This window comes from Narcine bancroftii, chromosome 11, assembly GCF_036971445.1.
Source record: "Narcine bancroftii isolate sNarBan1 chromosome 11, sNarBan1.hap1, whole genome shotgun sequence".
Lineage (NCBI taxonomy): Eukaryota > Metazoa > Chordata > Chondrichthyes > Torpediniformes > Narcinidae > Narcine > Narcine bancroftii.
In genome coordinates, this window is record NC_091479.1 from 10,159,154 (window position 1) to 10,181,949 (window position 22,796).

The following is a 22,796-nucleotide window of genomic DNA, read 5'->3' on the forward strand; positions in this document are numbered from 1 at the left end:
GGCTGATAGTTTTTTTACAGAACCCTGGCAAATTTCTACAGATGTGTGGTGGAAAGTGGGCTGACTGGCTGCATCACGGCCTGGTACGGAGTCACCAATACCAGGTAGAGTCTTGCCAAAGGTCATGGACACAGTCCAGGACATCACGGGCAAAACCTTCCCCACTATCGAGAACATCCATGGGGAACGCTGCTCTCGGGGAGCAGCAGCAATCATCAAGGATCCACACCACCCAGCACACGCTCTGTTCTCGCTGCTACCATCAGGAAAGGGCTATAGGTGCCACAAGGCCCGCACCACCAGGTTCAGGAACAGCTGCTACCCCTCCACCATCAGACTCCTCAACATCAAACTCAATCAGGGATTCATTTAAGGACTCTTGCACTTCATTGATTTTTTTTTCTCTGTTGTGCACAGTTTGTTTACATTTCTCTATTTGTTTACTTGTGTACATTGAGTATGGTTTTTATTAGTTGTAATTCTGCCGTGCCTGCAGTATAAAGAATCTCAGGGTTGTATGTGATGTCATGTATATTCTCTGACAATAAATCTGAATCTGGACTGTTTCTCCCTCTATGGATATTGCAGTATTATATTATAAAACCAGTATTATATTTTACTGCTTACAAGGAATGAATAAAGGTTGATCAGGGAAATGGGGAGAAACTACTTTCACTGGTCTGGGAGTTAGTTCTTCACACATGAGGCAATAGACCTCTGGAATTCCCTCAATAAAGAATGCTGAGATTCAACTGAAAATTTCAAAGCCCAAAATGCCGGAGAAGCTCAGGAAGTCAAACAGTGTCCTTTATGTAGCAAAGGCCGAGATACAGAACCGACGTTTCAGACTTGAGCCCTTCATCAAAGTATCTCGGCCTTTGCTACATAAACGACCCTGTCTCACCTGCTGAGCTTCTCCAGCATTTTGTGTTTTTACTTCGATCACGGTGTCTACACAATTTTGCGATTTACTCCTGAAGATTTGAAAGCAGTGAATGGTAGGGTTTGTAGTCAGCCTCACCAGCAGTAACGATGCGTGGCACCACACAGAAGAGGCGGAATATCTCATGATGTGGTGCAAGAGTAACAACCTGGACAAATCAAAGGAGATGATCGTGGACGACAGGAGGACCAGGGTCGACCACCCTCCACGACACATCAACAATTCTGTCGTAGAGCACCAAGTTCTTTGGAGTTCACTTAACTAGTGACCTGTCGTGGACACTCAACATCTCCTCACTTGTCAGGAAAGCACAGCAGCGATTGCACTTTTTGAGCAGACTGAAGGGGGCAAGGCTACTGGCCACCATCCCGTCCACCTCCTTTATCCAGCCGGCTGCATCACAGTGTGGTACGGTCGCTGCAGAGAAGTGGATCAGAAGTCAATCCAATGAACCTTAAAGGGGGCAGAGAGGATCACTGGAGTTTCCCTCTCCCACATCGATGTGATCTACCGGTATCATTGTCTGAAGAGGGTGTGCAAAATCATGGAGGACCCCTTCCACCCTGGACACAGCATCTTTCAGCTGCTCCTGTTGGGGAAGAGATCCAGGAGGATCAGAGCCAGTACCACCAGGCCGAGGAACAGCTACCTCCTACGGGCAGTGAGAATGCTGAACGACCAAAGGAACTCTCAGATTGACCCTCTGAGACTCTCATATGTACAAAACAATATTTATTTATTCGTATAGGTGAATACTGGTCCTGTATGTGTGTTGTGTCTGCGTGTTTTGCACTGAGGACCAGAGAACTGTTTCGTCAGGTTGTACTTGTACAATCTCAGATGACAATAAACTTGTAACTCAGATACATAGAGTTACTACACAGATCATCCATGATCTGACTCCTATATGCATTTAAACACACACTTTGCTGCTCAGTAAGATGGCTCACCTCACTGTCAAAAGACAAAGGAGGAAAAGCCCAACACCCAACCCCAACCAACCAATTTTCCCCTGCAGCCGCTGCAACCGTGTCTGCCTGTCCCGCATCGGACTTGCCAGCCACAAACGAGCCTGCAGCTGACGTGGACGTTTACCCCTCCATAAATCTTCGTCCGCGAAGCCAAGCCAAAGAAAAGAAAGAAGATGGCTGTATCTTATGGCCTCTTTCTTGTTGTGTAACAGTTACTACATGTGTTTACAACGTATAATCAGCTCCTTTGAAAGGGAGGCGTTTTTTTTAAAATGTCTTCAACAAGTATCGAGAGATAGTTTTCTATTGATACCTACACACTAGCTTGGCCTGATCCTTAAAGGCCAGTGAGAAATAGTTCATGTTATAGCTAACATACTAACATTCTATGAATTGGTTCTATTTTCCAAAATCAAAATATTGCATGCCTGATCACTCAATTTCATAATATCAGTATTTTGGCAGTAAAATCCCTAGTACCCGGCACCATGGGGATTGGTAGACCCCGGATAAGTGCATTTTCCGGTTGCTTGAGACTTACTCCTACGATGCCTAACTACATTAAGAATAAACAATTTAAAATAAAAAATACTATGCTGCACTTTCACTGAACAAACTTCACTTGCATGAATATATAAACCTTAAAAAATTTTACTTTATTTTTTAGTCACATTCTTTCAAAACGTTTAACCGTCGCTGCATCTGCAGGTTCCACCCCCTCCATGGAGCCACCCAAAAGACGAACAATAACATTATAGATAATTAAACACCCCCCTCCCCAAGTTTACAGATAAAGCCTCTGATTGGGGTGACTCTCACTAAGCAGGGATAAGGAGACTCTATAAGAGAGTCACCCCAACGGTGAGCGGCATCAACCAGCTCTTCATCCTGGGCGACGCCATTGCTTTTTTCACACAACTTTATTCAAACAGCTGCTACGAGCAAAGCACGTCCAAGACACTCCACTGGCTGAATATTTACTCCCATCTTCACCAAAGATTTATGTATTACTTCAGAGAACATTTACTTCTACAATTTTAAACTTGCGTATATTTTACCTATTATTTTATTCTCGTTTAATTTTTTTAACTTAATTTCCTCAACTTTATTTGCTTGAATTCCAGACACCAGGTTTTTACTGTTATATCAAAAAGAAGATAATGTTTAATTTTCTTACATCTTTCCCTCCTATGGACACTGCGGGATACGTTAAACTGTTTTTACTACATTCACAGTGTCTGGAGACTAAAATATTTAACTTAGCACTTTAAAATCTGATTTTTATTCTTTGAGGCTAAATTGGAAGCATCAATTCCAATCGCTGAGCTCCTGTAGAAGATTGGTGGCCTGTAGCCTTGCCCACTTCGATCTTCTCCGAAAGTGCATTCACGCCTTCCTGACAAGTGAGGAGATGTTGTGTGTCCAGGATCGGTCACCAGTCAAGTGGACTCCAAGGAACTGTGTTACCTCAACTCTTTCAGAGTTGTTGATGTGTCGTGGAGCTGGTTATTTCTAGTCCTCCTGGTGTCCACGATCATCTCCTTCATCTTGACCATGTTCAGACTCGCGTTGTGACTCTTGCACCATATCATGAGATTTTCCACTGCGTGGAGCCGTAGAGACTAAGAGGCCCCAAGAGACTTTAAGGTCATTGCACAAAATAATTAATTGAGGAAAGGAAACATTAAGTAGATGACAGGGTTGGGTTTTAAAGAGCAGCATAGAAGTTCAAAGAGATCACCGGAGAACTTAGCGGGAAAGCAGCTACGAATGCTGGGTTGAGGACGTGGAAGGTGCAATGGGAGAAGTGTAGTGAACAGAGGCTGGAGAAGGGTCCAGAGTTAAAGCCATGGAGGGAACAGACTTTTCAAGTGCGAGGCAGTCTGGCAACTAATGTAGTGAAACATGAAAGTCTGCGGATGCTGTGATTGTAGTAAAAATACACAGAATTGCTGGAGGACCTCAGCCGGTCTTGCACTGTCCGTGGGAGGTAAAGATATATAACCGATGTTTTGGGCCTGAGTCATTCAGGGATTTTGGGTTAAGGGAGAGAGTAATGAGAAGACACGACCAAAGGCAGAATTCCCCAAAGCGGCTGGTTGTCAAAGCAGAGAGGTGCAAAATCAAATGAACTATGACCGAGACAAGAAATGTTTAATCTTCTCTCAGCAAAAGATAGTCCTCATCTCAGCATGCTCAGGAGTCAGCCAAAATGAACTTTAAAAAACTACATAAACGTGCTAAGAGGAAGTCAAGGCCTGACCCCTTCGTCAAGGTAGGCGCCAGGATGAATTAATCCCAGTGTCCTTCCTGTTTAACTCCATTTAGCTGCTCCACTGTGAAGCCCACCCACCTTTCCATTCAGGCCCAAACCCCTTACTTCCTTTAGATGCTAAGTTTCTCCAGCAGTTTTGTGTATTCCCCATCAATCACAGCATCTACAATTTTTTCTGTTTAACTCCATCCACCTTTTAAAATAACTCAGCCACTAGACAGAGGTATCTCGTATTTATGTCAAGCCAAGTTCATTGTCATCTGATTACAACCTGATGAATCAGCGTTCTTCAGTCCTCAGAACACAACCAGTCGTAATACACAGGCAGACCAACAATACATATGCAGGATAAGTATTCAGAAGCCACTTTCAGGTGGCCAGAATACCCAACTGTAAAGCCGCCTATTCTACCCCAATGCGGATGTCGGGTGGCCACCTGAAAGTGGAAAACCTGGCCTCGAGGACCACTTTCATAACCCTCCTCAGGTAGGTATATTCTCCGGCTCGGAGCATCCCCCGTTGCACCTGAACGTGAATGCAGCAGTACTACAGAAACCTGGAGTCTACGTACAAGACATTTCAACGTAATTAGGAACACAGTCAAGAAATTATTAACTCTCTACAATATAATTTGATTTACTTTCGTTAGTGATGACCATCCATTCATTACCTCACTAACAGAAGGCTTGCAATTCATTAGCTGCTGTAACAATTTTCCCATCCACGGCGCCAGCCAGCACTTCAGACAAAGTTTGTATTTCCTTTTTTTTTAAAAAGTCTCTTTCGCCATCCTTTGCTTTCTGCAAATGTATTTGTCTATGCTTTGTTAAAGCGGTCTCCCTGTTGGATGCATGTCAAGGGTTGAGATCAGTGAAGTCTTTCTCTCTAGGCACAGAAGCGAGTTTCCTAAATATGCTCACAGGACACAGTCCACAGGAGCCAGTGTTCGGTCGGACGCGACTCTCCTTCAGCCGGCACGTTCAGGTGACAAAAAGGTGTCTTATCCGCGGCCACCTGAACGTCCCAGCTGCGCTCCCGCAGCCACGTCTGCTGGCGGATTATCTGCGCCCGAGCACCTGAAAGCGGCTAAAGATCCAAATAAATCAGGTGTCTGATTCTCAGTGCAAAATGGGATACATGCCATCATAGATGAGGAAGAGGGAGAGCAATCCAGCAAAAGTGCTGGAATAATCAAGACTGCAGGTATTAACAACTTAATTTGGATTTCACAGCAGACGGGGTGAGGTAGGGTCGGAATCAATTCCAAATTTAGGACACACTTTATTGATGCAAACTTCATCTCAGCTGTACAGCCAAATTAAAAAGAAAAATCAATACCAGAAAAAATTGCAGTGTCTTGTTCTTAAGATGCCATTCTAAATCTCTGCTGGATTTTGTAGACTCGTCTGTGACTGGGAATGTTTTGATCAAATCATTTCTTGGTTGGTAATTTGCTGTTGAATTATTAACTAGAGTCACATCAAACAACTTGCGTAACTTCTTCCAAAGGACTTGGAAACCTTCCATTATTGGTACCTTTCTGCTCCCCCTCGATGAAACGAGCTCAGGAGGCATTAGGTGCAGAGTTGATGGAGCAATGGGCAGAGGTGAAGGTCTTCAATCATCTGGGAAATCCATAAAGAAGCCGCAAAATTCCACTTTATTGGATAGTTCCCAGTCGAACCCTCTGCAAGTCAATCCATCCATTGCCATTTTGAAGGCGCATTGTATTCTCATAACCCTTTGGAGTCTGGCCATCTTTAACCTTTCATAATATATACTCCGGTCTGGGTCTATGGGTAAACTACAGTACAAGCATTAATACGAACCAGTTGGTGGTTGGGTACAAAACCAGTCCCGGAAAATGGGGACACGGAGTATATGCGCTTGTTGGTAGTCCCTGAAAACAGGTACATAGAGTCCAAAGGGTTAATAAAGAGTTGGTACCATTGGTGGTATGGCCAATGCTTAACCCTCCATCTTCTTAATGCTGAACGGATCATCTGGTATTATCATATTGTTCTCTGTGGGATCTCCTTATGCGCAAATTTGATGCCATGTTTCCTGAACTATATCAGCGACTACACTTGAAGCAGTGCTTTCTTGTGATATGGAAGGAGGTGACATCTGTTCACATTGATTTCCAATTTTCCCACTTGGCCCATTAACTCCACTCTGATCCTCTGACCAATCACATCTACCAGTGGTAACTCAGAGTCACCAATTAACATCCAGAGTACCAGGGGGAAACCCATGTGATCAAAGATAGAGCATGCAAGTAAGGACTCAGGCCCCCATCCATAGGGAGAAGTAGGCCATCAATGTTTTGGGTTTGGGCCTGTTTTTGAGACTGGGGTGGGAAGGGGAGATATCATATAACCATTTAACAATTACAGCACGGAAACAATTTGGCCCTTCTAGTCCGCACTGATCCAAGTACCCTCCTCTAATCCCACTTACCGCCACTCTGCCCATATCCCTCCATCCCCCTCCCATCCATCAACTCATCCAACTCTTTCTCAAATGACAAAATTGACCCTGCCTCCGCCACCTTTCCCGGAAGCCCATTCCACACAGTAACCACTCTCTGAGTAAAGAAGTTCCCCCTCATGTTACTCCTAAACCTTTGCCCGTCAACTCTCAACTCATGACCTCTTGTATCCATCTCTCCTCTCAGCCTTCTACGTTCCAAGGAATAAAGACCTAATTTGTTCAATCTCTCCTTGTATTCCAGATGCTGAAACCCAGGCAACATTTTTGTAAATCTTCTCTGCACTCTCTCTATCTTGTTAATATCCTTCCTATAAATCGGGGACCAGAACTGCACACAGTACTCTAAATTTGGCCTCACCAATGCCTTGTATAGTTTCATCATTACTTCCCAACTCCTATATTCTATGCACTGATTTATATAGACAAGCATACTAAAGGCCTTCTTCACCACCCTATCCACATGCACTCCTACCTTCAGGGAACCATGCAACGTTATTCCTAGATCTTTCTGCTCCACTGCATTTTTCAACACCCTCCCATTTACCACATAGGTCTTGCTTTGATTATTCTTTCCAAAATGAAGCACCTCACACTTATCAGCATTAAACTCCATCTGCCATCTTTCTGCCCACTCCTCTCAGCAGTTTAAATCCCTCTGCAATCTTTGAAAACCCTCTTCATCATCCACAATTCCCCCTATTTTAGTATCATCTGCTATTTGCTAATCCAATTTACCGCCCCATCCTCCAGATCATTAATGTATATGACAAACAGCAACGGTCCCAATACCGAACCCTGAGGTACACCGCTTGTCACCGGCCTCCATCCTGACCAACAATTATCTACTACTACTCTCTGCCACCTTCCTTCCAGCCACTGTTGAATCCAAATTAATACCCAAGGACTTAGCCTTCCTAACTAACCTCCCATGTGGAATCTTATCGAAGGAATTACTGAAGTCCATATAGACAACATCCACTGCTCTACCCTCATCAACATTCCTAGTCACCTCTTCAAAAAATTCAACAAGATTGGTCAAACACGACCTTCCACGCACAAATCCTTGTTGAGTGTCCCTGATCAGACCCTGTCCCTCCATATACTTATATATACTATCTCTAAGAACGCTTTCCATCAATTTACCTACTACAGACGTTAAACGTACAGGCTGATAATTGCTAGGCTTGCTCCTCGAACCCTTTTTAAATAAAGGAACCACATGCGCAACACGCCAATCCTCCGGTACGATACCCGTCTCTAATGACATTTGAAAAATCACTGCCAGAGCCTCCGCTATTTCCTCACTAACTTCTCTCAAGGTCCTGGGGAAAATCCTGTCAGGACCTGGAGACTTATCCACCTTTATACGTTTCAAAAGCTCCAGTATTAACTCTTTCTTAAACTCTATAGTCTCCATATTTACCCCCTTTGCTTCCTTTACCCCACACAGTTCAATATCCTTCTCCTCAGTCAAAACTGAGGAAAATAAATTGTTCAAGACCTCCCCCATCACTTTTGGCTCTACACACATTTGTCCTTTCTGATTCTCTATTGGACCAATTTTGTCTCTCACTTTCCTTTTGCTATTTACATATTTGTAGAAACCCTTTGGATTTATTTTCACTCTGCTTGCTATAGCCACCTCATACCTTCTTTTAGCTTTTCTAATTTCTTTCTTAAGATTTTTTTTACATTCAATATAGTACCCAAACATCTCCTTTTTTCCCTGTTTGTAGTACTCCCTCTTTTTTCGAACCAAGTTTCCCATATCCCTTGAGAACCATGGCTCTCTCAAACTTTTGACCTTACCTTTCAACCTAACAGGTATATAAAGATTTTGTTCTCTTAAAATCTCTCCTTTAAAAGACCCTCCATTTCTCTATTACATCCTTCCCAGAAAACAAATTGTCCCAATCCACCCCTTGTAAATCCTTTCGCATCTCCTCAAACCTAGCTTTTCCCCACTCAAAAACCTCAACGTTAGACAAGGAACGACAGGTAGTTTATTGTAATCCTTGGTTGTTATAAGTCTGCCCAGTTGCTACTAGCAGTAGCGCTAAGTCCAGGTTTGTACTGTGCTTGTAGTTGCTTGAGGTGTTAAGTCCGATGTGACTGATTATACTGTGTTGGGTGATTGAGTGTACTACTGTGGGCTATCCCTGTTGAGATCCCCTTATTTTTAAATAAAAAAAATAAATTTATTGAGACATACAACATGGTAACAGACCATTTTGGCCCACGAGTCAGTGATGCTCAATTGCACCCGATTAACCTACAATCTCCGGTATGTTTTTGAACGGTGGGAGGAAACCAGAGCCCCTGGAGAAAACCCACGCAGACATGGGGAAAACAAACTCCTTATAGATACATTTGAACCCAGTCGCTGGCGCTGCAACGGCATTATCTTAATGGCTACACCAACCGTTCCACCCCAAATAAAGATTCTTCCTGTGCTCAGCCTGTGCCCAGACTCGGTGCTCTTTGAACCCACTGAACTTGTTCCCCTTCCCGCACAACATCTCTCCACCTTCATTTGTCCAGCTCAGCTAATCCTGCCTTCTCCCTTTATATTTCACATCCCAGCTCCAAGGACACAGTGCATTTCTCTGCAGAGATGGTGCGTGACCTGCTAAGTCGTTGAGCTCGTTTGGTTTACTTCAGATTTCCTCGGTCTAGAATCTTGAACTGCTGCCATACAAAGCACAGAGCAAGTAATCCAGAGGGTTAGATGAGAAATCTGGGAAGTAGTCAGCCCAATGCCATTGGCAATTACTTTGACCTGTGAAAATTGGGTCAGTTCAGTTTGGATGGATTACAGAATGCACTACCACAACCTCAACCGATGATTTTGAAGATGACGGGTGAAATTTAGGACAGAACACTCAGTCTAATTTTATTCCTAATCAGGTTTATCGAGTGCGCTTTCAAGAGAACAAACTGAATGTATAACCAAGGCTATGGTATTGTCCTTTAAAAGCAGACTACCTTTCTCAGAATACAGCAAAACCCTGTTTTATCCAGAATTCAAGCAACTGGCAAAAAAAAAAATTGCGGAAAATAAATAGGTGAAAAATGCGGAAGTTTAAAATTGGTGCACTTTGCCGTCAGTTCGTCAATCACACAACCGGAAAATTCACTTATCCAGCATCTACGAATCCTCATAGATGCTGGATAGCTGGGGTTTTACTGGACATTAATAAGTTTAGCACAGTTTCAATAGGTCATTGAAAGTAGCGTGGGTTCCTGGTACGATTGCCTCAGAGCATCAGATTGGAGGTCAATCCACAGGACTATAAGGGTGGCAGAGAGGATCAGTGGAGTCTCCCTTCCCCCCCCCAACCCACTATTGATGGAATTTACCCAGATTGTTGTCCAAAGAGGGCTCGCAAAATCAGGGAGGACCCCTTCCACCCCGCATGTGGCTACTCCTGTTGAGAAAGATATACAGGAAAGATATACAGGATGTTACCTGGGTTTAAGCATCTAGAGTACAGGGAGAGATTGGACAGATTAGGTCTTCATTCTTTGGAGGTTGAGAGGGGATTTGATAGAGGTATTTAAGATTATGAAAGGGATAGACAGAGTGGATGTGGATAGACTATTTCCGTTAAGAGGAGGAAAGATTAAAACAAGAGGACATGAGTTAAGAATTAAGGGGCAGAGGTTTAGAGGTAACATGAGGGGGAACTTCTTTACTCAGAGAGCGGTAGCCGTGTGGAATGAGCTTCCGGGAGAAATAGTGGCGGCGGAGTCAATTGTATTATTTAAGAAAAGGTTGGACAGGTCTATGGATGAGAAGAAGATGGAGGGTTATGGGCATTGTGCAGGGAGGTGGGACTAGAGAGGGGTGTTTGGTTCAGTGCAGACTAGAAGGGCCTAATGGCCTGTTTCCGTGCTGTAATTGTTATGTTATGTTATGAGTGTCAGTACCAGAACCGTCAGCTTCTTCCCACGGGCCGTGAGAATGCTGAACGACTGATAAACTGCTCATACAAATCCTCTGTGACTCTAATATTTATTTAACAATAATATTTATTTATTTTAATATTTGTATCATTTATCTGTACGTGTTATGCCTGTATGTGTGTTTGCAGTGTATTGCACTGAGGACCGGAGAACGCTATTTTGTCAGGTTGTACTTATATAATTGGATGATAAATAAACTTGAACTTGATTGACAAATGAATTTACCAATCACGTTCACTCAGACCGGCATTAGACAGTCAGTGATCACGGGGTAGAGTGGCTTTCATTTAATTTTTCTGCTTGAATAAAAATTTTTGCAGCGCAATTAATTCACTGAAAGCACACATTTAACAAACACACAAGATTGCCAAGTGAAACTGGAGATTTGGACATCTTGCCGTTGTTTATTTGTATTTATATACTCCTGATATGTTTCTGATGGTTCGAGGGGCTACATTAAAATTGGTTATACTGAGAGTGACCTCACGACCATCAACACAACTGAAAGGATCAACGATTTCTGAGAAGAAAGTGAGGAGTTAACAAGTCAAAATATTAGACGTGCTCGTTTATTTGTGGGGGGTGAATTGCAATGATAGAAGTGTTTATTAACGATGGACAGACCATTCTTTATTTTCTATTTTAAGAGCTGTGAAATGCGGAAAGAAGGCAAAGGTATATTCGGAACAATCCCTGTCTTTGGGGCCACAGAGGAGACTGCAGACGCTGAAACCTAGAGCAAAAAATAAATAAAAGAGTCTGCTGGTAGAACTCGGCACGTTGGGCAGCATCAGTGGGAGAAAAAGATTGGTCGATGTTTTTCATCAAGACTGTGTTTGATTGTCAGCTGTGACACAGTGGGAGGCACTGATGTCTAACTCAACAAACTTAATCAGGGACTCATTTAAGGATTCTTACTTTTGCCCTTAATTATCTTTTTCTCTCTGTATTGCAGAGTTTGTTTACACGTGTATGTTGTGCACATTTTTTGGCATTACCAGCAAGTGGTAATTCTGCTTGGCCCGCAGAAAAAAAAAGAATCTCAGCGTTGTGTGTGATGTCATGTCTGTACTCTGACAATACGTCTGAACTTTCACTAAATCAGATTGTCGTGTGCAGAGAATTTGAACACAACCTCTATCCTGAGCCTCCTGTACTTTGCTTTAGAGATACAAAATAGCAACAGGGCCCTTCAGGGCCAGCAAACCGAAATACATCCATTTATAAGAACATAAGAAACAGGAGCAGGAGTAGACCACCCAGCCCGTTGACCCTGCTCCGCCATTCACTGTGATCCCGGTGACCAATTAACCCCACTCATTTTTGGAACATGGGAGGAAACTGGAGCATCCGGAGAAAACTACACAGTCACGAGGAGAACGTACAAACTCCTTTCAGTCAGCAGTGGACTCGAATTCAGGTCGCTGGCAGTGTATTCGCACTGGACTAACCCCTATGCTATCCATGGAACTGCTCTCGCTATTCAGATGACAACCTGGGTGCCATCTGCTACATCTGAAAGAGCCAGCATAATATTGGAGTGGTTCTCTCTGGTATCGTTCCTGCCCACACTCTGCAGTCCACTAGAAATCGCAGATGCAATAAACCAACAGCTGCAACAAGAATAAGGATGTACAGTATAACCCCTAGTATCCGAAATTCAAGCAGCCAGCAAACAAATTGCGGAAAATAAATGGGTGAAAAAAAAATACACATTTAAAATTGGAACACCTCGCCGTTAGTTCACCAATCACGCTATCTCAAGCAACCAGAAAATACACTTACTCGGCATAGGTGCCGGATTCTGGGAGTTTTACTGCATAGGGTTTTGGTAAGGTGTGATTTGGTGTACTATGTGCAATACCTAAAGGAGACAGTAAAGTGTAGGATGTTGGCTGAGGTGAGAAGGTTGTCCTTTCAGAGGAGATGGGGTTAGGAGTGCTCAGTGGACACTGCAGATTCTGGGAGGGATAGATGGCAGGAGGCTGGGATCTTGGATCTGAAGCCATTGTCTCGAGGCAAGATGTTGGCCATGTAGGATAAGATAAGGTGAAACCTATTAATGCAGATGTTTGGAATTGTCTTCTTCTGGGCCTAAGAGAAGCACCGATACTGTGGTCATTGTTCTTCTTGAAGTTTGTCCGAAAGGAGAGATGCGACTTACGTTAATGTCTCAACTGTAGACGATGTCACTCATCTCCAGAACTAACTCCAGATGGACTTTTGTGTACAAAACTCTTGACTACGTAACACAAATTTAAAAGCAAGCAATTAAAAACCACCGTGATTGAAGTAAAAGCAAAAACTGGAGAAACTCAGCAGGACCTTTAAACTTTAGGCCAGTGGTTCTCAACCTTTTCCCCCGCCCCCACCCCCGCCCCCACCCCGCCCCACTCACATACCATGTTAAGTAATCCCTTACTAACCACAGAGCACCCACAGCGTAGGATGTCATAGGTGCTCTGTGGTTAATAAAGGATTACTTGTGGGGTTATGCAAGTGGGGAAAAAAAGCAGAGAACCACTGCTTCAGACAGTCACCATTGGTTATGTGCCTTTGTTTTTACTTTAAAAACCAGCATTTCTTTCCTCTACTTCCCTTTTGCTCTTTCTTTGTCCTGTTAAATATTTTCGGTTTAATTTCCACATTCTAACCATTGCTTTAAGTAGCCAACATTCTATGTCTGGGCCCCTCTTGGCAGTTATTGCCACAGAAACATCTGTCTGCTTTGGGCACGTCGATGGGTCCTGACTGAAGTGCAGGAAGTTGGGGGGGAGGGGGGATGGTGGAGAGGGTCAACTAAAGAGATGTCTTGAAGTAGTAGGTTGGTACTGAGGAAGAGAGGCGGAAAAATAACACACTACTTAAAAAAAATCACACTCTGTGTGGGATCACACAGTGGGATTGCAGGCAGCAAATACTGACCTGCCAGGGAGGAACCTCATAGGGTCAGCAACAAAATTAAATACCGGGCTCTGCTACGACTGAGTGTAACCAATAATACGTGGCAGGCACGTCATTTTTCATATTCCCTATTTCTCTCAATCACACCCCACTGTTAATTTTCATTCTCCCGCCCTCCCTCTCTCCCCCTCAGCATGAGACTATCAGCGGATTGGTGGGAATGGGTGCTTAATGTTTGGTGGGTCATAGAACAGGCCCTTCAGCCCAAAATGCCCGTGTTGCCTACGATGCCAATATAACCTGCCTGTACGTGGTCCATCTGTCCATCCCCTGCCTGTTAAGGTGCCATTGTCAACACCCTTTAACCCACTTCTTCCTCCGGCAGTGCATTCCAGCCACCTCCCAGTCTCAGTGTGGAAAAAATATTTTGATTTGCATCTTTCCTTTAAACTTGCCCCCTCTTACATGATATCTGTTCATTTGTGCTCTGTGGAGAAAGATTCTGACCATCAAACCCCCATCTTTGCCTGTCTCTCAGGTCACCCCCTTAGCCTCAAGCACTCCAGAGAAAACAATCTAAATCTGTCCAAGGTCACCTTGGACCTAATACTCTCTAATCCGGGCAACATCCTGCTGAATGCTGTTTGCACCCTCTACAAAGCTTTTACATCAGGGGTGGGCAACTTTTTTTTGAAACTCACATTACACTTTAAGTAATCCCTGTACCATAATTCATGACTTGTTCATGGCAATAAATTCTAATTCTAATAAGTGCTTTGTAATTAGTAAAGGATTATTTAAGGTGGAATGTGAGTGGAAAGAAAAAGGTTTGAAAACCACTGTTTTACTCGTACCTAATTGACTCGTTATGTGCACGGTTTCACGACTCCAAAGGAAATGGGCCAATGGCAATTTTTCTCAAGCAAAATATTTCAGTAACAATTGGGTCTAGAACAGTGGTTCTCAACCTCCCCTTCCCACTCACATAAGCAATCCTTTTACTAATCACAGAGCACCGATGGCTTAGGGATTATTTAAGGTGGTGTGTGAGCTTTAAACAAAAGGTTGCTCACCCCCTGCTTTACATCCTTCCTCTAATGCAGACAATACTTCAGCTATGACCCAACTTAAGTTTTATACAGCCGCAACATGACTTCTTGGCCTTTACTCTCAACACCTCGACCGATGACGTCAAGTTTTTCGTATGCGTTCTCTACCGCACTTTCCACTGGTTTTTAAATTTTATAAATTTGGAGACACAGCACACTAACAGCCCCTCCCGACCCACAAGCCCATGCTGCCCAATGGCACCAATTGGCCTACAATCCCTGGCAGGGAGGAAACTGGAGCGCCCAGAGGAAACCCATGCAGACACGGTGAGAGTGTGCAAACTCCTTACAGACAGCGCGGGATTCGAACTCAGGTAATAGCATTGCGCTAATTGTGCCGCCCAAAAGTAATATGATGACTTTCAGGGAAGAATGGAATTGTATCCAACACTTCCTCTGTACATCAGTACTCCCGGGGGTCCTGACATTTAAAAGGTAAAGGTTCCATTATTGTCACGTTTAGACCGTAACATACATAAAATTCTAACTTTGTCTCCCGTAAGGCAGAGGGTTGCCACTTTGTCCAGCTCTTACTGTATATCTTCTTCTTACATGTGACCACCTGGAGTGTAATACTGTCACTTATGCAGATGAATCTCCATCTGCTATTTCTCCACCCATGTTTCCAACTGATCCATATCCAGCTGAATCCTTTGACAACCTTCCTTGCTTTCCACAGCCCTGCCAATTTTTGATCATTTAAATAGAGCAAGGAAATAATCCACAAGAAAACTCGACGGTAATTAAAACATTTATGAAGCAGATGAGAGTGTGGGACAGAGAGCTCCCTCAGCCCCCAGATTCTCATCACCTCCCTGTAGGTTCTAGCACTCCCCTACAAATTTACACTGGTCAATTCACCCAACCACCTGTGCATCCTTGGATGTGGGAGGAGACCTGAGCACTCGGGGGAAGCCAACACAGGGAGAGATGGGCAAACTCTACGCAGATGAGAACTGGAAGTCAGGATTTAACCCTGATCTCTGGAACGAGGAGGCGATTCTATTCACTGCACCACCGTTCCCCCAACTGCCCCCAAGAAATCCTTCCAATATTTGGGTTTGCAATGAACATGGAGGTAAAATTGGATTTTTCTTTAAGTCAGGGGGCAATTAGTTAGTTTTATTCAAACCTTTTGTTGCCATTTAGGAACTTAATTTCCATAAAATTAGGTCATAAATTCCCCCCGCCAATCAAATGTCTGTTGTGATTTGAACAAATATATGTGTAAAGCAGTAAATTATTTAGTAATCTGGTCCTGTTGGATAAGAAGAAATATTGGCCAGAATGCTGGATTAAACTTTTGGAGATCTTGGTATTTTACAGGCGAGAATCCCAGCAGTTGGCAATTTTCCACAATGCCGCTGCACCAAACCACTGACACATTTACTGTATAACAGTAAGGTTCTCCACTGGTTAGAACCATAGAACAATTGCTGCACAGGAACAGGCCACCTGGGCCCCTTTAGTCCGTGCCGAACCACCTCCTTTCCTTGTTCCACTGACCTGCACCCACCCTCCATACCCCTCCCATCCATGTACCTGTCTAAAATCTTTTTAAATGTTAAAAGTGAGCCTGCATCTACCACCTCATCTGAAAGCTCGTTCCACACCCCTCTGCGTGAAGAAATGCCCCCTAAACTTTTCCCCTTTCACCCTTAACCCATGTCCTCTGGTTTGTATCTCACCCAACCTCAGTGGAAAAAGCCGACCTAATTTACTCTGTCTATCCCCCTCATAATTTTAAACACCTCTATAAAATCTCCCCTCATTCTTCTACGCTCCAGGGAATAAAGTCCTAGCCTGTTTAACCTTTCCCTGTTATTCAGTTCCTGAAGTCCAGGCAACATCCAAGTCAATCTTCTCTGCACTCTTTCAATCTTGTTGATATGTTTCCTGTAGTTCGGTGACCCAAACTGCACACAATCCTCCAAATTTAGCCTCACCAATGTCTTATACAACTGGTTCATCTCATTATTATTCATTCTCCCGCTCGGATGCACAATAGGTTATTAGAATCACACAATGTGGAAACAGGCCCTTAGCCCAGCACCGAGTTACAAGAACCCTAACCCTAATCCTGCTGTATTCTTCCTGAATTTCCCCATCAACTGACCAGTGAACCTCCTATCAATCTACATTCCAAAGATGTATCCAAGGATACTTGGGATGTGGGAGGAAATCCGAGTATCCAGGAGAAACCACACATGATCTCCAGGAAGACAGGAAAGCTCCACACAGAGAGCATTGGAGGTTTGGAGTGAATCCAGGTTACTGAGCTGTGAGGAACAGCTCTATCAGCTGTGTCGCTATGAGGCCCTATACGATGTTCATACTGTGGTGATATGCTATTACACCACTAGGTCACCAGGGGCCACCACCTGACGACCTTGTATGTCAAGCCGATCGGAACTCATGCTCCTACATTCTGACCTAGGCTTGCACAGAGGTAAGACCAAGCTGCATATATTAGTCTATTAAAACTAGCGTTTAACTTGAACTATGTCTCGTGTGGTTGATGTTAGTCGCCATCACGTACCTCCTAAGTGAATGCACACCTTGTTCTTTTTGCTCTAAATCACATCGGTATATTGAATACGTTTAGAATTTAGATCCGTGGATCTGTATTTTGGACAATTCTACCTGGTGCTGAAAGAGGGTCCTGGTAGCTCCTGATTCTCTAGAATTCTCCCCTCTGAGCTTTGGAGGCCAAGCCATTGACTATGTTCGAGGCTGCATGAGGCAGGTACTCTGGGGGATCAACGGATATGGGGGACAGGAAATTAAAGATCAAATCACGTCCACACAGGTTTGAGGGATTGTACGATGTCCACCTGCTCAGTTTCCTGTGTTCACATATAAAGGTTAAGCGATGGGCGCAGATTACAAAACCAGCTTCATGCCCTGAAGTTTGACAGGTGACCCAAAGCAGATTTGGAAGGGAAAGAGGGAGAGAGGAAGAGACGAAAAGGATCACATTTAAGCCATTAAATTAAAAGACAAATTATTTCTTTGCATAAACAAATTAAGGTTCTGTGTTGTAACTTAACCTGTGTTCAAGGCTTGGATGTAACTGACCTCACTATAATTATAACTGTGCCACACAGCGCACAGTAATGCTACCATGGATACAATTAACCTGGTGGGAATGTGGAACACTCTCCTGCTGGGTCACCAGGGTAAATGAAAATTTCATAATTAAGAGAAATAAATTTATTGGTCAACATGCTGTACTGAAGGCCAGTTGGGTGAAGTTACGGTCCAGATCAGGCAATGAAGTCAGTATGGGTTGGAGAGGCTTCCTTTTATCCCACACACATTGCCATTTTACAGAACTATCTGGCTCAGTACCATTATTCAAAGCCAATGGGAATAACCAAAGATGGGCTCCATGCTGTAAACTGACTGGAGTACGGCTTGAGTGCGATTATAGCTGAGCAGGGCAGCAATCTGTAATGTTTAATGGGGCTGCATGTGAATAGATTTAGAATGTACCACCTAGCAATTTTATTTGCCCTTATAATTTACTGTATATGTTGCAGCGTCATTGAATTGAATGCCACGAGGCTTAATCTGTTCCAGAAATTTCTTCCTAAGACGTATAACCAGGTGGGGCTGGCATGACATTAATAGCGAAAATTAGCGATCATCCTCTTCATGGTGGACTGAGAATTTCATATGAAGAACCACCCTCTCTTGGATGAAGGGCTCAAGCCTGAAACATTGGTTATGTACCTTTAGCTTTGCTGCATTACGCCCACTGTTTGACCTGCTGCGTTTCTCCAGCGTTGTGTTTATATTCCCTTGGTTGGTGTTGAGTGTGGGTGGAGCACCATTCATTCAGGCAAGTATTCTGTCATTCTTCTAACTTGTACTTTCTAGCTGGCTTTGGTTCATAGAACATTCTTTCCTCCGGGGTCAGACGTTTGTGGGTTCAAGTCTCACTCCAGCCCCTTGAGCAGAAAAATCTACGCTGAGATTCTGCGGCAGAGCTGAGGGCACTGTGGAAGACGCTATAGCTTTGCATGAGGAGTTCAACTCAAGCTCTCAGCTGGATGTCGAGTATTTCATGGCAATATCTCGCAGAAGAGCAGGTGAGTGTCTGAGTCACTGCTTTATTCCTCAATCAGCCTCAATAGAAGTAGACGATCTTGATATTAATGGGATCTTACCATGCTCAAATTGACTGCCATGTTTCCTACATTACAAGAGCATGGCTCCAAAATTAGTTAAATGGCTGCAACGCACACATCAAATTAGATCTTTAAATATTTGCTAAGTCTCAACGATGCCCTGATGACACGTGACCCATTGGTTAAGTTTGTGGTTCTCAATCTTTTTCTTTCCATTCACATACCACTAAGTATTCCCTAGGCCATTGGTGCTCTGTGATTAGTAAGGGATGACTTAAGGTTGTATGTGGGTGGAAAGAAAAAGTTTGAAAACCACTGTTTCAATCTTCCCTCATTGACTCGTTACGTGAATGGTTTCAGAGCTCCAAAGGAAATGGGTCAATGACAATTTTTCTCAAGCCAAATATTTCAGTAACAATTGGGTCGAGAGCAGTGGTTCTCAACCTTCCCTTCCCACCCACGTCCCACCTCAAGCCATCCCTTACTAATCACAGGGCACCGATGGCACAGGGGTTACTTCAAGTGGGATGTGAATGGAAAGAAAAAGGTTGAGAACCACTGGGTTAAGTGAATGGGAAAGGCTGGTCAGATGAAATACCACATTGGTAAATGTGAGATTGTCCACTTTGAAAGTAAAAATAGCAAACTGGATTATTATTTAAATAGTGAAACATTGCAGCATGCAACCCTAACCCTAACCTGTGTAGGGAGATTTGGAAGTGCTTGTGCATGAATCGCAAGACGTTGGTTTGCAGGTGGTACAGGTAACCAAGTGGACTTCATTGCTAGTGGGATTGAATTTAAAGCCAGGGAGGCTCTTCTGGAACTATACAGGGTACAGGTAAGGCCAAACTGGAGGACTGCATGCAGTTCTAGACCCTTTATTTGAGTTAAGGATATAATGGCCTCGGAGGTTCACCAGGATGATTCCGGGGAGGAGGCAAGCCTATGCGGAGAGATTGTCATCTGGGGCTATAATCGCTGTTTAAAAGAATGAAAGGAAAATTGGCGAAATAGATAATGAAAAGAATAGACAAGAGAGAAGCAGGAAAGTTGTTTCCACCGGTGAGACTAGAACTAGGGAACGTGGCTTCAAGGGTCAGAGAAAAAGATTTAAAGCAGAGATGAGGAGGAACTGCTTCTCCCAGAGAGTAGAGAATCTGTGGAATTCCCTGCCCTGCTTGACTCTGGAAAAAATTAGATGCTCTACTAATGTAATGAACCTTAATTTTCTAAATTTATGGGGACCTTTCTTTAATTACTTTCAGAATTTATAAGATTATTGGATCCTATTTTACGGTTTGGTTGTCCATGCATTAATGGAACAGATACGTCCCATCACAACTTCAAGAGGGAAGGGTTAGATTATTAGAATAGTTTTTGCTTTATATACATTTTTGGTTTTTTTTTAACTCTTTCATAGCTTGTTTACAGTAATTTGTTAATATATGTTTATTTTGTTGGATATATATTCTTGCTATTACCAATGTATAGAAAGGGAATTCTCGCCCAAGGAAGCTTTGGAGGTTGCCTCTTTCACCCTTTGGACTCCATGTCCCAGTTTTCCAGGACTACCAATGAGCACGTATACTTTGTGTCGTGGTTTTTAGGGACGGCCTGGGCCAGCTGGGGATAAACACCTCCCTCTGCAATTGGATTCCCGACTTCCTGACGGGGAGACCTCAGGCTGTCCGGATCAAAAGCCTCATCAAGTTCGCTGACGACACGACAGTGGTGGGCCTTCTCAGTAAGAACAAGGAGACAGCGTACAGAGACGAAGTGCAGACACTAACGAACTGGTGCAGAGCCAACAAACCTGTATCTGAATGTTAAAAAAAACCACAAGAGAGGGTTGTCTACTTCAAGAGGGCCCGGGGAGATCACACTCCCCTGACAGCTCTACTGTTGAGTATCAAGTTCCTCTGAGTGCACCTGGTGGAGAATCTCACCTGGTCCCTTAACACCAGCTCCACAGCCAAGAAAGCCCAGCAGCACCTCTACTTCCTGCAAAGGCTGAGGAAATACCATCTCCCACCCTCACTACATTCTACAGAGGATGTATCGAGAGCATCCTGCGCAACTGCGTCACCGCCTGGTTTGGAAGCTGTACCTCCTCAGACTGTGAAGCCCTGCAGAGGACAGTGAAGTTGGCGGAACAGACCAATGGGGAACCTCTTCCTTGCATGGAGGAAATCTACTACACTCAATGCAAGCGAAAGACAATAAATATTGTGAAGGACTCCACACATCCCGCATGTAAACAGTTCTCCCTTCTGCCATCTTGCAGGAGACAAAGAAATCTCCGGCCCTTACGTCCAGAGTGGGTAAGCATTTTTATCCCCCAAGCCATCAGGCTCCTGAACTACCAGTACAGATGTGCGTGGTGCGCCGTGGACTTTCAGTGTATACGTCTTAATATCTTAATATTTTAATGTGTTAACTGCTTTCCTAACTTATATCTATGTAAATATGCACCGTGGTCCTGGAAAAAAAAACGATCTCAACCTACCGTACGAGCATAGTATGAACGATAAATAAAGTTGACTGACTACCAACAAGCGCATAGGTATTCCCGTTTTCCAGGACTGGTTTTGTACCTAATCACCAGCTGGTTCGTACTGTAGTTTACCCATGGACCTAGTCCGGAGTATATTTTATGAAAGGTTAAAAATAGCCTGAGTCCAAAGGGTTAAATATATTTAAGAGTGAGGAAATCTATGTAAATTTAAAATTTGTAATATTTGGCATTGATATTATATATTTCAAGCAACAAAGTTCATATTAATTTCAAAGTACATACATAACATCACATACAACCCTGAGATTCTTTTTTTCCTGCGGGCCAGGCAGAATTTCTACTTATCAGTAACTCACTGTTCTCAAGAAAAAGATACATAGAGAAAAGAGAGAAATGTAAACGAGTAAAAAAATGTAAACGAACTGACAGTCCAATATGGTGAAAAAATATTCAGTCATAAATAATGTGCAAAGTAAGGGCCTTTAAATGAGTTTCTGACTGAGTTTGTTGTTTAGAAGTCTGATGGTGAAGGGGAGCACCTGTTCCTGAACCTTGTGGGATGGGTCTTGTGGAACCTGTAGCTCCTTCCTGATGGCAGCAGTGAGAACAGAGCATGTGGGTCTTTGATGATTGCTGTGCTCCATGTTCCTCGATGTTATCGGTGCTAGGGAAAGTTTTGCGTGCGACCTTCTGGGCTGTGTCCACTACCTTTCACAATGCCCATGTCATTCTTACAGAAGGTAAATTTATTCTAATACAGGGCTTCATATTCCAATGCAAGCAAATTTATTCTGCCGTATCTAATTGGCTGATTTTTTCCCATCTAATTGTTGTACCGAGCATTATCTCAGGACGTGTAGCAGGACACGGTGAAGCAGAGGTTAAAGCTCTCTCATAGCTGCAAGCTGAATACATGTGTAGGAAAATGTTAAAGATTGTAAAATCGCAGCTCTTACAAGGAGAATCATTTACATCTCATCGACACAGGGCCCTTTCTCACACAGAAGCAAAATCAATTGCAAAACGCTGTGTTCCATCTTCCTCCCTCCAATAATTGTAGCGGTCCCACATCTACAACTTCTTAATTGACCCATCAATCAAAGAAAGACAGAGTTCTGGTTCACAAACTGAACATCAACGTGAGCAAACCATTCATTCTGCGGATACAGCATTCCACTCCCTTCAGCTCACCAGCACAAATCAACCAATCCAGGGGGCACGCAAATAGGAGCAAGGCGTCGGTCATGACTGAACCCTGCCAGGAGTATCCTTGGGGGGTTGAAATGGTGCTAACCTCCCGCAGTATTAGCACTTGGTTTCCAGAAACTATATACAGATAAACAATTTCCTGGATATGGCGTCACGGTAGATTCCTCATCTTTTGGCATATTAAATCAAAAGCCTTGAGCACAGAAGTTGGGATGTTATGATAGAGTTGTGTAAGACATTGGTGAGGCCAAATTTGGAGTATCATGTGCAGTTTC

General features: G+C 43.5%; 1 protein-coding gene across 2 annotated transcripts in view; it reads right to left on the reverse strand.

Annotated features, from left to right (window-relative positions):
• tmem266 (transmembrane protein 266) overlaps positions 1–22,796 on the reverse strand; it is a 117,525-nt gene that overhangs the window by 71,678 nt on the left and 23,051 nt on the right. The gene's annotated exons all lie outside the window — the stretch shown is intronic.